Consider the following 12897-nt stretch of genomic DNA (forward strand, 5'->3'; position numbering starts at 1 on the left):
CTGTTCTTGACACTCAGCATGTTCTAAAGTAAACTCTTGCTCTTTTCCTGCCCACCAGGTTTTCTTCCACTGTTCCCTGTGTTCCTGACCTGAATGTCTCTTCTCCCAGTTCTTCAGATGGGCAACTCTCCTGTCCCTCATCCTCACCATCAACAACCAGTCCTGATGATTCCATCTCCTAAACTCCTGTCCAGTTTGACCATTTTCTTTTAACCCTGGTCCAAGTGTCTTCTATGTGGACTATGGTGGTTGGCTCTTTCCTGATCTCTGACCAGCTCCCTCTTGCTGCCCTTTAATCCATCTCTCTGTGTACATGGAATCTTTTTGTTGTTGTTACTGGTTCAAATCTAAAGTATGATGTGTCTGATACCACAGGCTTCCCATTCCCTTGAGGATAAAGAAATGATCCTTTAAATCGCAGTATTCTTGGTTTGGTCATCCAGGCACACCCACCTCATAGCTTTTCCCTCATATCCTCACATCCCTTGGGCTCTCTGCCTTTTTTCAGTTTTCAGGAGTTGTCATGTCCCCAGGGCCTTTGCATGTGCTGCTATGTCTTCCAGCATCTGTCTTATGCACCCCCATGCCCACCCCTCCAGTGCCAGTCCCAGACCTCATTAATTCCTGTTACGCATTTTCATGGTGTGTTGTTTCTTTCCTTCAGAGTGTTCATCTCACCATGAATGATCCCTCTATTTATAGGATTGTTAACAAAACTCTAGGGTCCGTGAGAGAAATATGTACGCCTTACTTGACATTTTCCAGCACTTACCACAGGTGTACACATTTGTTGAGGAAGTGAACATGTAATACTTTTAATATTTTCTGTACAAAATTGTTATATTTCTATATATTTTGATATACTTAGATATCAGTCTTTCCAGTGCTGCCTATATGGATGGAGACATCTCACATGGGACCAGTGTATTTCTTCCAGAAATTAAAACTTTGATTACTGTAAAGATAATTTTTTTCCTTCTTCAGTATAATAACTAAGACAACTCTGAAGAGTTGGCTGCCATCTACAAAGGACTTCCCCTGAGTTACTTCATTTGAAATAACAGAAAAGATGTTATCTAGAAGACATGGTGTGCTGTGGTCATTTGTCAGTGTTCACAGAGATGTGGCATAATCCAGCCTTGAACCTTGTCTTTTGGTCCAAGACCAGATGCCTCTTTGTGCAAAGTTGCCTCTTAAATGGCATGTTCAAGGTACACCCCTCTAGACTTGTTTTTGTGATTCTGTTATTCATGCATATTTTGTATGCTGTGTTCCCCTATATTGAATGGAATGCTTTAGGTGCAGTTCCATAATGATTTTTATAATCTTAGGTCATCATAGTTTCTGCCTATTTCTCACATTGTGGTTTGCTTTTTAAAAATAATTATAATTCTAATTTATATTGTATTATAAGCTTTTACTCAATTGATTGCCTGGCACTGTTTCTGAGGCTGAGGTCATCTGCCTTTATCTTCTGAATATTTATGTTATTTACATTTAAAGGTGATGCCTTGACAGTATGAATTTATCTCATTCTTGATAGTAAAGATGTGTTGGTTTCTCCTATTTCTCTTAAAAAACCAGAGCCCATTGTTGATCATATACCAATGCAGATATATTGCTTTGAAGGTCATGTGACTCTGAGAGCTGGGTTAAGGAAGTAGGATGTCAATAAGCATTTACAATGTGCATTGTTATAGTCACCTGATAGGTATATCAGCATTTATTTATTCAGTACAGATATTTATCCAGTCCTGACATGCATCAAGTCCTTGGGAAACAATTTGATGAAAAATAATTGGTAGTATTTATTGAGCTCTAGGCATACAGTGTATGCCTAGCACTGTTTTAATTATTTTATAGGTGTGAACTCATTTAGCCTTAATAACAATGCAGTGCTGAAGGTACCACTATTTCTGCTGACTTACCAATGAGGAACTGAAGCACAGGTTCAGCAACTAGTTCAAGGTCAGGTAGGGATGTGGATCTAGAAACTCTTGCTCTAAAGTGTGTGCATACAACCATTAAGCTGGGCTACCGAGAGGAATCAGTAGCAATTCTTATGGGAGATCAAATGAACATAGGAATAAAGGACAGTGTGGTTTTTAAAAAAGGAATTGACTACAATTTTATGTGATTATATATTTAATTTCCTTGAGATTTTGGCATATGTGGTTCATCTAGTCAGTCCTGAAATAATGTCTAAGCATTAATCAAGATTTCTTATTTTTAGGAGTTCTAAATTCAAGTTATTAAAAAAAAGTTTTAATTATTTTAGGGTTCAGGAAACCATCCCAGTGATTGTCCCCCCACCTCATCCCCCTCGATAAGGTGATTCTCCCTTTCATCCTACTCCGTGGGATCCATCCTACATGGAAGGGGGACTGTCATCACCATTCTGTTCAGGAGAGTGAAGGCACTTTCGGAGGTCACATAGCTACTGAGTGGTAACAAAATGTTTGCAGACTCAGACTGTTAGCTGTGTTTGTTACAAGTCTCCCACAGTTCACATCCTTTCCCTGCCACTTCCTAACCGCGCCCTGAGGCTAGGGATTTAATATTTGTGTGCCTCAGTTTCCTCATTTGTAAAATGAATGTAAGAATAACTAAGGGTGAAAATTAAATTAGATAATTTGTTTAAAGCACACAGAACATAGCCTGTTTTGCAGTAATTGCTCAATAAAAATACCTCCTCGGAGACCTACAGACCTGTTTGTTTTTCTTTTCCCTTCTGGTATGCTAGGTGGGTTTTGAAGAGGAATTTTGCTTTTTCATTCTAAGCTTTAGGGCTCATTCATTTACCTTTATATTTTTGCATTAGCCAGCTGTTCCTTTTCTTCAAGACTGTTATAAACTCCAGTGTTTAGCTACCTGCTCTTTTCCCATGTAGACTGATTCAACTGGTTAGTACTAAAAATAATAATATTGGATGCCTTTTTCAAAACTGCTTGAGGATGAAAAGATTACAGTTGCAGAAATCCCGTTGTCTTTAGAAACAATTATTTTATAGGAATACTGAAAGTATAACTTAGAGGAGGACCTTTAAGTATAGTGAAATGCAGTTATGAAACCATTTTAACTATGTGTAGAAACACTCAGAAGAAGACATAATTAAATAAGAACATAATTTCTTTGGGAAGAAGTATGACACGCATTTAAAAGAAGTCATCAGTTTCTCTCTGAACCAGTTCCGAGAGTTAAAGCTATTGCTAAGTGAACCACTGAGAATTGTTTCATATATAATCTTTAGTAGGGAAGTAGATTCTGTTTCATAAGGTTGGTTGTGCTTCTGAAGATCAAGAAATAAGGTTTTTTGCTTGTGTGTGTGTGTGTTTTAAGGTGAATAGGGACTTAAGTATATAATTCAGGAAACAAATTGTAGGTCCTTGTACTTTATGTAGTTCAAATTGTATTTTAAAATGTTCAGCTTCTGATTGTAGAAAAATGGGCAAGAAGACATCCATACAGATGGAAAAGTAAATTCAAATATCTTTTTTTGAGAGGGAGCTCTTGGGTGGCTCAGTCAGTTGATCATCCAACTCTTGATTACAGCTCTGGTCGTGATCTCAAGGTCATGGGATCGAGCCCTGTGTCAGGCTCTGTGCTCAGGGGGGTGGGGGATTGCAATGTGGAAGGAGAGTCTGTTTGAGGATTCTCTCTTTCCCTCTCCCCCCACTGGTGTTCTTTATCAAATAAATCTTTAAAAACAAATGTCCTTTTTTTTTAAAAAGCTGGCATCAGTCTAAATATGTTTTCATTAGAATCACAGTTGTTCAAGTATAGTCTGAAGACCTCTGGCGGTGCCAAGACCCCCTCAGAGGTCTGTGAAGTAACCACAACGCCAAGACATTTTGCCTTTTTCACTCTCTTTCCCTCACAGGTGCATGGTGGAACTTTCTAGAGGCCTCATGATGTGTGATGATGTCATCACTCCAACAGCTAATGTGAGGTGCTCTGTGCATTGTCGTGTTCTGAAATGACCTGTCTGAATTTTTATTGTGCAAGGTATCTAGTGATGTAGCCCAAACACACACACGCTCTTTGGGAGCCTCAATAATTTTTTCAAAGCTTCACAGTGTCCTGAGACCAAAATGTTTGAGAACCTCTGCTTTAGAAAAATAGCTTCAGACAGAGGAGACAGTCATCTTGCAGGTGCTGCTGATGTCCAGCCGGTTGAAGATGGGGAACTGCAGACATGGCGGTAGACGTTTCATTTTCGTTGCCCATTGCATTACTGGATATGTGCCTTGTAACCACTGGCTCCCAGGTTTTGTGTCAGTATCCCCCACTAGGACACCAGCCCCGTGAGCGTGAGGGCTCTGCTGCTTGGTCCGGGGCCACTTCCCCAGTGCTTACAACAGTATCCACGAGCCCTCCCCCTCCACAGCATGTCTTACCGAAGGAATGGATTTTATTAAAACGCAACGTTGAAATCTGTATGACGATGTGCTAATCGCAGGATGCGCGTCCATTCTGTCCCATTCTGCCAAAGTGGGGTTCCTTGCCCAGGCCACGTAGCTAGTCCCCGGCAGCTCAAGGACTGACACGGTCTGTGGATCTCACTGCCTGCCCTCCGCCTGAACAACTCTCTCGTGGCTCCTGGCTCAGGTCAGGTGAGTCACAAGAGTGGCAGGCACCCCAAAGCAAAGGAACTCAATCTAGAGAGTTCCAGGGGAAGGCGGCAGGCAGGATCTTGTGGCAAGTTTGGGCCTGAAAAGAGGCCCTGGAGGTGGCTGGGTAGACTGACTGTGACAGAGGCAGGCCACTTCCTGGCTGGTTTCATGCTTTTTGCTTGTGGGGCAGGACTCTGCAGTGGTTGAGGAGGGAGGGCTCCAGAGCTGGGCTGCTCAGATGGGAGTCCTGGTTCTTTCAATTGCTGGCTGGGTAACCTTTGGCAAGTTGCTCAGGCTTCCCCATGTTCTGTATAAAGTGAGTGCAGTGATAATATTTTTCATCTGCCTCATAGGATTGTTTGAGATTGATTGAACCAAAGAGATGGTGTAGCCAGACAGTGCATGGTACTAGCAAATGCTACGTATGTCCATGGAAATGCGAGCTGTTTTTTCACTGGTGACTGTCTGGGACTCGTCAGTGTTGACTGAGAGCAAAAGAGATGAATCTACTTTCCAATAGTCTGAGGCTGGGTTGTTAGGACGGTGTGGCCGAGCGGCTAGCACGCAAGCTCAGGAAGCAGACTTTGGCTACTTACTCGCTGTATAATCTTGAATTATTGCCTCTTTGTGCCTTAGCTTCCTTCTCTGGGAGACAGAGACGAGTGCTCACCTCAATGAATGACAGAAAATGGTGAGTTAATGAATATAAACTGTTTAGAGGAGTTTCTGGACCACAGTAAGTACTTGACATAGTTCATGCTCTGTAATCGAATGATGTCTTCAGTGATTGGAGAATACAAGTTCAGTCCAATTTCAGAAATCAATCAAACAAGCGGTAAAAATTGTAATTATTTGAGACAGTAAGATTTTAAATAGGTTAATTCAATTACAGTAAAAATAATGAACGAATGGGGCTCCCACAGTTTGTTACACAAGTGGATAGAAAATTTATAAAGAGGGCAAAGCCCTGTGCATGGATTCGTGGGAGGAAGGGTCAGTCTTCTTTTTTTACCTCATGGCTCCATAGTGCATGAGGGAGTGAGAAGGGCTGGGCCAGGGCTGTGGCCAAAAGGTCTGATGTTCATAGGTAGGAAGCTCTCACCCTGTCTCTTTTCCTTTCTTTTCTCCCTCCTAAATTCCTCAACATTGAAAAGTGTAAAAGAGAAACACCGTAGGACTGGCAGTCTGGAAACCAGAGTCTGCCATAACGAACAGGGTGACCCTAGACAAACCACTTGAACTCCTGGACTCTGGACTCCTCATTTGAAAAGAGAAAGGGCAAATTGAATTATTCTTAAAATCCTTTCCTAGGCTTGCTCTGGGAATTCACTTTAAGCTATCCAGAAATACTGGGACTTCCTGGACTGAAATTAGGAATTCAGGTGGGCTAGCACACATGCTTGGGCCCACCCCTACAGAGCTCTCTGGATATCCCAAATGGAACATCTGGAGATCCCCAGGAACAAAGGTCCTCCTGACCTGGTAGCCTGGCAGCCCCGGCAGGACATCCTGAGGTGAGTTCATGAGCTGTGTCCTAAAGCAACTCAGACTTAACAAAGTAGGTCCTTGTCTTAACACAGTCATCACTCCCTGTGAACAGTGCCCTTCAGAGCTTCGTCTGTTCTCTTGGCCTCCTCATCCAGACCTCATCAGGACACCTGTGCTCATGGTCCTGTCATTCATCACGTTTTAAAATTATTGTCTTAATCCTTTGGCTATTTTCAACTTTCTGCCTTGAGATATGCACACCCCTGGACGGAGGTTTGCGTACCATTTGTGAAGCATCATGGCAGACAGAGACCCCCTCCCTATCCTTGATCTCCTCAGTTAATGAGGGACATTTCCTCCTTGTTCTTATTTTTGTTCTTGGTGAAATAAACCAGAATTTTCTCAAATAAGTTTGGTTTTGAAACTCAATGGCGCGTTCCTTATCTTCACTCACTTAGATGTCCATACCATTTGATGCCTCTCTGCCTGGAGTATGTCCTCTATTGTGAGCGATGGCACCCTTTCTCTGTGAGGCTTTGACTCCATTTCTTTTCCTTCCACTTCCTTTCATCTTGACTGCCTCCATTTGTCCTATCCTTAGCTCTTACTTTTTCTTTCGAAATACTCTTCCTCTTGTTGAAAAACAAAATCTAAACACGTGGATTCAAAAATTGGACTGACTTTATTAAGCCATGTTGTGAGGGTCCATTTAGCAAGGAGAGAGGAGCTCCGAGGGGCTGTACAAAATGGAAGGTTTTTGTAGGAAGGAGGATGAGGTAAGAAAGTTATTAGCAAAATAAAAGATGGGTCAGGCAAGGTCATCTTCCCTGAGAGGGGAAGAAGAGGGGGTCTTATAAGGTAGATTACCTCATCTTCGGGGGATGGAGAGCGTCCATATGACAAATATCCTCACCAGTCCTGATCAGAAAGTTCCTGATGGACAGGTGAAGACTATATTGTAGAAGGTTGGTGGGGGGGGGCGGTGACGGGGTGGTTGGAACTGCGATTGGTTAGCTATTAAGTCCAGATTTGGTGATCTGGCCTAAGTGAAATTGTTTGAGCCTATAGGTTTCTTTTTGACACTTGGAAATTGTGTCTATGAATAGCTTCATCCCCCTTAAGCAGATGACTTCCAAATCCTAGATTTTGATATTTAGATTTTTTTTCCTCTCGGTTAGTTATGTATATCATTCACTAGATATTTATTGCCTACCTGGGGCAGTGTACCATGTTGGTGCTAAGAATATGAAGACAGGTGACTTTCTCTACTTTCAGTAGTTATAATGGAGTCGAATTGAAGTGACAGACACCCACTCTGATAAAACCAATCCAAAAAGACGGCGCTAGAGTATTTTAAAAACTACTTTTGGAATATGGGGAACTAAATAAATCTCCAAGGGCTGTCAAAGAAAGGCTTCCCAGACAAGAGGTCATGGGAGGTGGGTCTTGGAGGTTGAGTAGGAATTTGTGAGCTATGACATCCCCAGACTTCCTTCCGTTGTGTTTTTCTGATGTGCTCCTGTCACCTCAAGCTCAACATGTCAGAAGTCATATTCTCTCATCTTTCTCCCTAAATTATATCACCCACTTGACTTTGCTCTTTACTTCTTCCCCTGAGTCGCTCAGGGAATAAGACTGTAGGCATTTTGGGGTCTTTTCTCTTTGTTGCTCTACAGTCACACAGAGTCATACCCATTCCTCATTTGGCTCTTCCTTCAATCATGCCCACTGCCCCAGTCAGCTCATACACTGTCGCTTGCTGTCTGGGTTATGGCAGTGGACTCCTAGCTGGCCAGTCTGTTAGAGGTCACCTTCCCCATTTAATCTGTCTTTGAAGTCATTGCCATATCGATCTTTTATAAATACATTTGATTTTGTCACTCATCTATTCAGAAATAATGGCACCCTGACATTTGTTCAGTGCTTAGTTCATAAAGTGCCTTTCTTTATTTTTTTTTTATTTTTTTTTTAAATTTTTTTAAATTTTTTTTTATTTTTATTTTTTAAAGATTTTATTTATTTATTTGACAGACAGAGATCACATGTAGGCAGAGAGGCAGGCAGAGAGAGAGAGAGGAGGAAGCAGGCTCTCCACCGAGCAGAGAGCCTGATGCGGGGCTCGATCCCAGGACCCTGAGATCATGACCTGAGCCGAAGGCAGAGGTCTTAACCCACTGAGCCACCCAGGTGCCCCATCCTTTCTTTATTTTTTATAAAAGATTTTATTTATTCACTTGACAGAGAGAGAGTGAGAGCACACAAGCAGGCAGAGAGGCAGGCAGAAGGAGAGGGAGAAGTAGGCTCCCCCCGGAGCAGGGAACCCTATGAGAGACTTAATCCCAGGACCCTGGGATCATGAACTGAGCCAAAGGCAGAAGCTTAATGGACTCAGCCATCTAGGTGCCCCTAAAGTGCGTTTCTTTGTTTGCTTGATTTACTTAACTCAGCATAATCCCCTCCAGTTCCATCCATGTGAATGCACATGGTGGGTATTCAAAGCAATAGCATGGTGGACCTTAGGGGAAGGGAGGGAAATCTGAATGGGGAGAAATCAGAGAGGGAGCCAAACCTTGAGAGACTGTGGACTCCGGGGAACAAACTGAGGGTTTCAGAGGGGAGGGGGTGAGTGGATGGGGTAACTGGGTGATGGGTATTAATGAGGGCACTGAATGAGCACTGGGTGTTGTATGCAACTAATGAATCACTGAACACTACATCAAAAACTAATGAGGTACTAACTGAACATAATACAAAAAAGAATTTACATTTTATAATCATCACATTTTTTGCTGTGGGATTAAAAGTTATTTGAAAAATTTTTTAAAAGTGCATTTCTTTAAACGATCTCATTTGGTTTTGAAAACAATCTTGTGAAGAAAAGACTATAGTTGCCTGCAAATCTCTTAAATTTACGATCCGGTAGTCTGTGAGCTCCTGGAGGCAGAGAGGACATTTTGTTCATCTTTGCATCCTCTGTACATAGTACTTGGTACCAGAAATAATGTCCAGTAAATGTTGTGCTGTGTATTTCTTTCTCCCTACTATCTGCACATCACATGTGCCCCCAAACTATTGTGATCGTAAGTCATTGAGATTAAGTCATAAAAAGGGCAGTTTTCCTCCTGTTTCAGTGCTGATGCTGTTTGTCCGTGCACTACTCAGCAATCAGTGACCACCTTAAGCTAGGACAGTCACTGTTGCTGGACCGCCCTGGAACCTCAGGGTCCCTGGCAGGCTCTGAATGTCCAGTGCTATGTAGACTCAGAACCACTCCTTGTGATTTGCTTTCCTTAATTAGGCATTCAAAGACCTTTGGCTTTTTATATCATTCTTTTTTTTTTTTTAATTTATTTATTTGAAAGGGAGAGTGTGTGAAATGGAGGAGGGGCAGAAAGAGAAGGGAGTGGGAGAAAACCTCAAGCAGACTCTCCATTGAGGTCATTGTCATGACCTAAAGGTCATGACACCCTTAGGTCATGACACTGAGCCAAAACTGAGATTCGGACACTTATGTAACTCAGCCACCCAGGCACCCCTTTTTTTTTATCATTCTTAATATCAGGCTCAATTTACTTGCCTTGAGTGGTTTTCAGTGATGCTACATGATAGTATGGACCTAGAGAGTCTAAATGCTCTAGTTTTTCATGTGTAAAAATGTGGGGTTACTAATGTGGCTTATAATTTGTTCTCTTTTATTTCCAGATCTTGTTTCCTGAATTTATAAGAAAACTGGTTGTAGAAGTGATAATATTAAAAAAAAATTAGGGGAGCTTGGGTGGCTCAGTTGATAAGCATCTGCCTTCTGCTCAGGTCGTGATCCCAGGGTCCTGGTCTAACCCTGCATCAGGCTCCCTGCTCAAAGGGGAGTCTGCTAGTCTCTCCCTCTCTCTCTCCCCCTGCTTGTGTTCCCTCTCTTGCTGTGTCTCTCTGTCAAAAAATTCAATAAAATGTTAAAACAATTTTTAAAAAAACATCAGTGGAGTAAAACAGTTTGGATCTGAATCTGTAAGAATTTGAAATTTTGCAACCTGGCAACACAGAACAGCCAGAAACTCTACTCCTGTCTGATAGGGACCAATTTGCATAAAAATAGTAAATAGCTTTTTTGGTCGGTATTCGCCTTAGGAAACCATAGAACATAATCTATCTTGCATTTTACTTTTTTCTTCAAAATCTATCTTGTATTTTAAGAGGCAGTTTGCTGACATGAGGAATATGATGAACCAGCAAATGACTTGGAAATGTGCTTGACTTTGCAATAACAATCGAAGTTTGTTCTTAGCCAAAATAAAAAGCTTTGGGACACGTTAGGCTTTCTTTCCAAGAGCCGCTGCTGCCATCTGCTGGTCTGCATTCAGCAAACTTCTAAATGGAGGGATGACACGGTTCAAGATGTTCCTTTGAGGGGGGAAAAATCATCATCTTCTAATTTAATTATGTTTTAAAAATAGAAGTAAACACTAAAGTGAGATGAGGTTACAAATACATCACTTAGAAAAAAGTGATTTTTCTAGATCTTGGACAAAAATAGAAGATAAAGCAGGGATTTGCCCTGGGTCCCGGGAAAAGTCATACCTTTTCCTGTAGAGGAAAAGTATGAGAAGCGTGGGAAACATACTTCCATGGGTGAAGTCAGGTTGTGTGAAGCAGGGATAGATTTGAAGTGTGGCGAGCTCCAAACTTCAGCACTGTGCGTGTGGATGAGGGCGAACTGGACTGGGTAGTGGTAGAGGGAGTGTCCTGGGGGGATCGGAGATGGGCAGGAAAGGCCTTCTCAGCCAGTGCCACTCAAACATGAGCTGCATCAGATTCCTCCAGAAGGCTTGGTCAGATGAAGATAGTTGGGCCTCATCCAGTGATCAACGGAGAGATGTTTAACAGCTGGCTCTTTGGAAAAAAGACTTTGATTTGTAGCTGATACCCACAGCGTAAGTTCTCTGATTGCAGCTAATTTCAGGCTACCCACGGGGCACCACTAAATGCCGCGTCAAGAGGAGATGCGCTGTAATATACCAGCATACAGGTTTCCACTGTTCCCTTGCGCTAGGTGCAAATAACCTCCAGGGCAGAGCTAACAGTAAAAGGTCATGACTGTATCAGGAAGCACTGAATTTCGAGTATTTTTTGTTCCCATTCCAAATGCAATCCATCTGCTTGAAAGCTTTGATAGCTTGGTATTTAGCCGTGGTTGTCTTTAACAATCAGCTGGTAGAATTCTGGAAATTTCCCAGTCCGGTCTCCAATGTGGGTGGGAGCTGGCTCCAGCACACAACGGAGTCCATCTCCAGAGTGGCCGGAGTAGATTTCTGGAGTCTGGGTGGGGTCCAAGATTTGCCTCTGCCCCATTCCCAGATGATGCCAGGGCAGCTCTCCATGGCCCATCCGAAGCGCTATGCTAGAATGGAACCCTGGAAAGTGACGGGTGTTGAATTTGGGTGAGGAAGGGAGGTTCTCTGAGAGGGGAACATTTGAACAGAGCCCTGAACCACGGGACAGCTCCAGTCTTGGAAAAGCTGGGATCAAGGGCACCATGCAGGACTTGCCCTGCATGATGGGAGCAGGTTCAGCTCCTCCATTGTGATGGAGGTGGGCAGTTATTATGGGACTGGGAAGCAAGGCAGTCCCTGTGGGATTGCTGAGCCAGGTCCTGTGGGATTGCTGCCTTTCTCTCCCGGGGGGAAGAGGGCCGGCTCCTCAGCAGGAGGTGGGGAAGGGTGTTGTGTATTTGATATGCAAATAGCCATTCTGGAGTGGGAGAAAAACAGATCATTCCAAGGCAGTCTATTTAGAATTCTACAAATGTTAAGTGGCCATTGGAGATTTTTGGTTATGAATGTAAAGTGAGATCAATTGGCAAGGCATGTCGTCTTCTCTAGTAATACTGAGTTGCCAGGACGCTGGTACACAAGAGTCAGGTCGTGGAGGAGCCGGAGCTTGGTCAGATGGGAATCATGGAGGAAGGGATCTATGCAGTGATTAAGGGCGCTGGTGAGGCATCTGAGTTATGTGAGGAATTAAGAACGTAGGGGGCCTCGATGCCCGAATGGTGGGAAAGCGGGAGCCCCACTGATCTGAAGGTCGAGAGAAGTGCTGGAATTGTTGGAAAGGTCAGAGAGACAGAGGCGTGAAGTGTTTTCTTTAAACACTTACGTTTTATTTTTCTTCTTCTCCGCTCTCATCATAATAATACACTTTAGCCCAACACAGTAGTTAAGATACTTTGTGAGATCTTGGGAAACTCTGTATTATAATAATTTTCTTTTCTTGAAGTTCAAATAGGTTAATAGCGATAATGATACTAACTTGTCCCCCCAGATTATTAATGCCAAATGACATACCAAATAGGAGAGGGATTTGCAGGAGAGCACAGCGGTGTTAGCACCCGGCAGCCGGACTGGAGTTTCACATCACTTCATAGCTGTGTGGCTCAGGCCGCAACACAGTCGCTCTGGGCCTCAGTTTTCTCATCCGAGAAATGGGTCTGATAGTTTCCCCCATGACGTGTTGTAAGAGTTAATAATGTGTGTAAATCAGGGCACAGTGCCTGGCTCTTAGGAAATGGCAGCTTTATTCTTATTCCAGTATCATTAGACCTTGAATACAAATACTTAGGAGAGAGTTTTAGCTTCTTTCTCTGAAATACACCACCCCAAGGGAAATCGAATATGTTGGATCATATCAATGAGATGTGTATGAGGACTATGAGAAAATTGGTGACTCAGTATTTTGCCCTAGCTCCTGTGATTGTTTGGGGGAAATCAGGGGCTTCAGAAAACGACCAGAAAGATTAATAGCA

The 12897-nt window shown here is 42.8% G+C and overlaps 1 protein-coding gene across 2 annotated transcripts in view; it reads left to right on the forward strand.

Annotated features, from left to right (window-relative positions):
• Positions 1–12897, forward strand: part of RCAN2 (regulator of calcineurin 2) — a 268960-nt gene that overhangs the window by 59497 nt on the left and 196566 nt on the right. The gene's annotated exons all lie outside the window — the stretch shown is intronic.

This window comes from Lutra lutra, chromosome 6 (assembly GCF_902655055.1).
Source record: "Lutra lutra chromosome 6, mLutLut1.2, whole genome shotgun sequence".
NCBI lineage: Eukaryota > Metazoa > Chordata > Mammalia > Carnivora > Mustelidae > Lutra > Lutra lutra.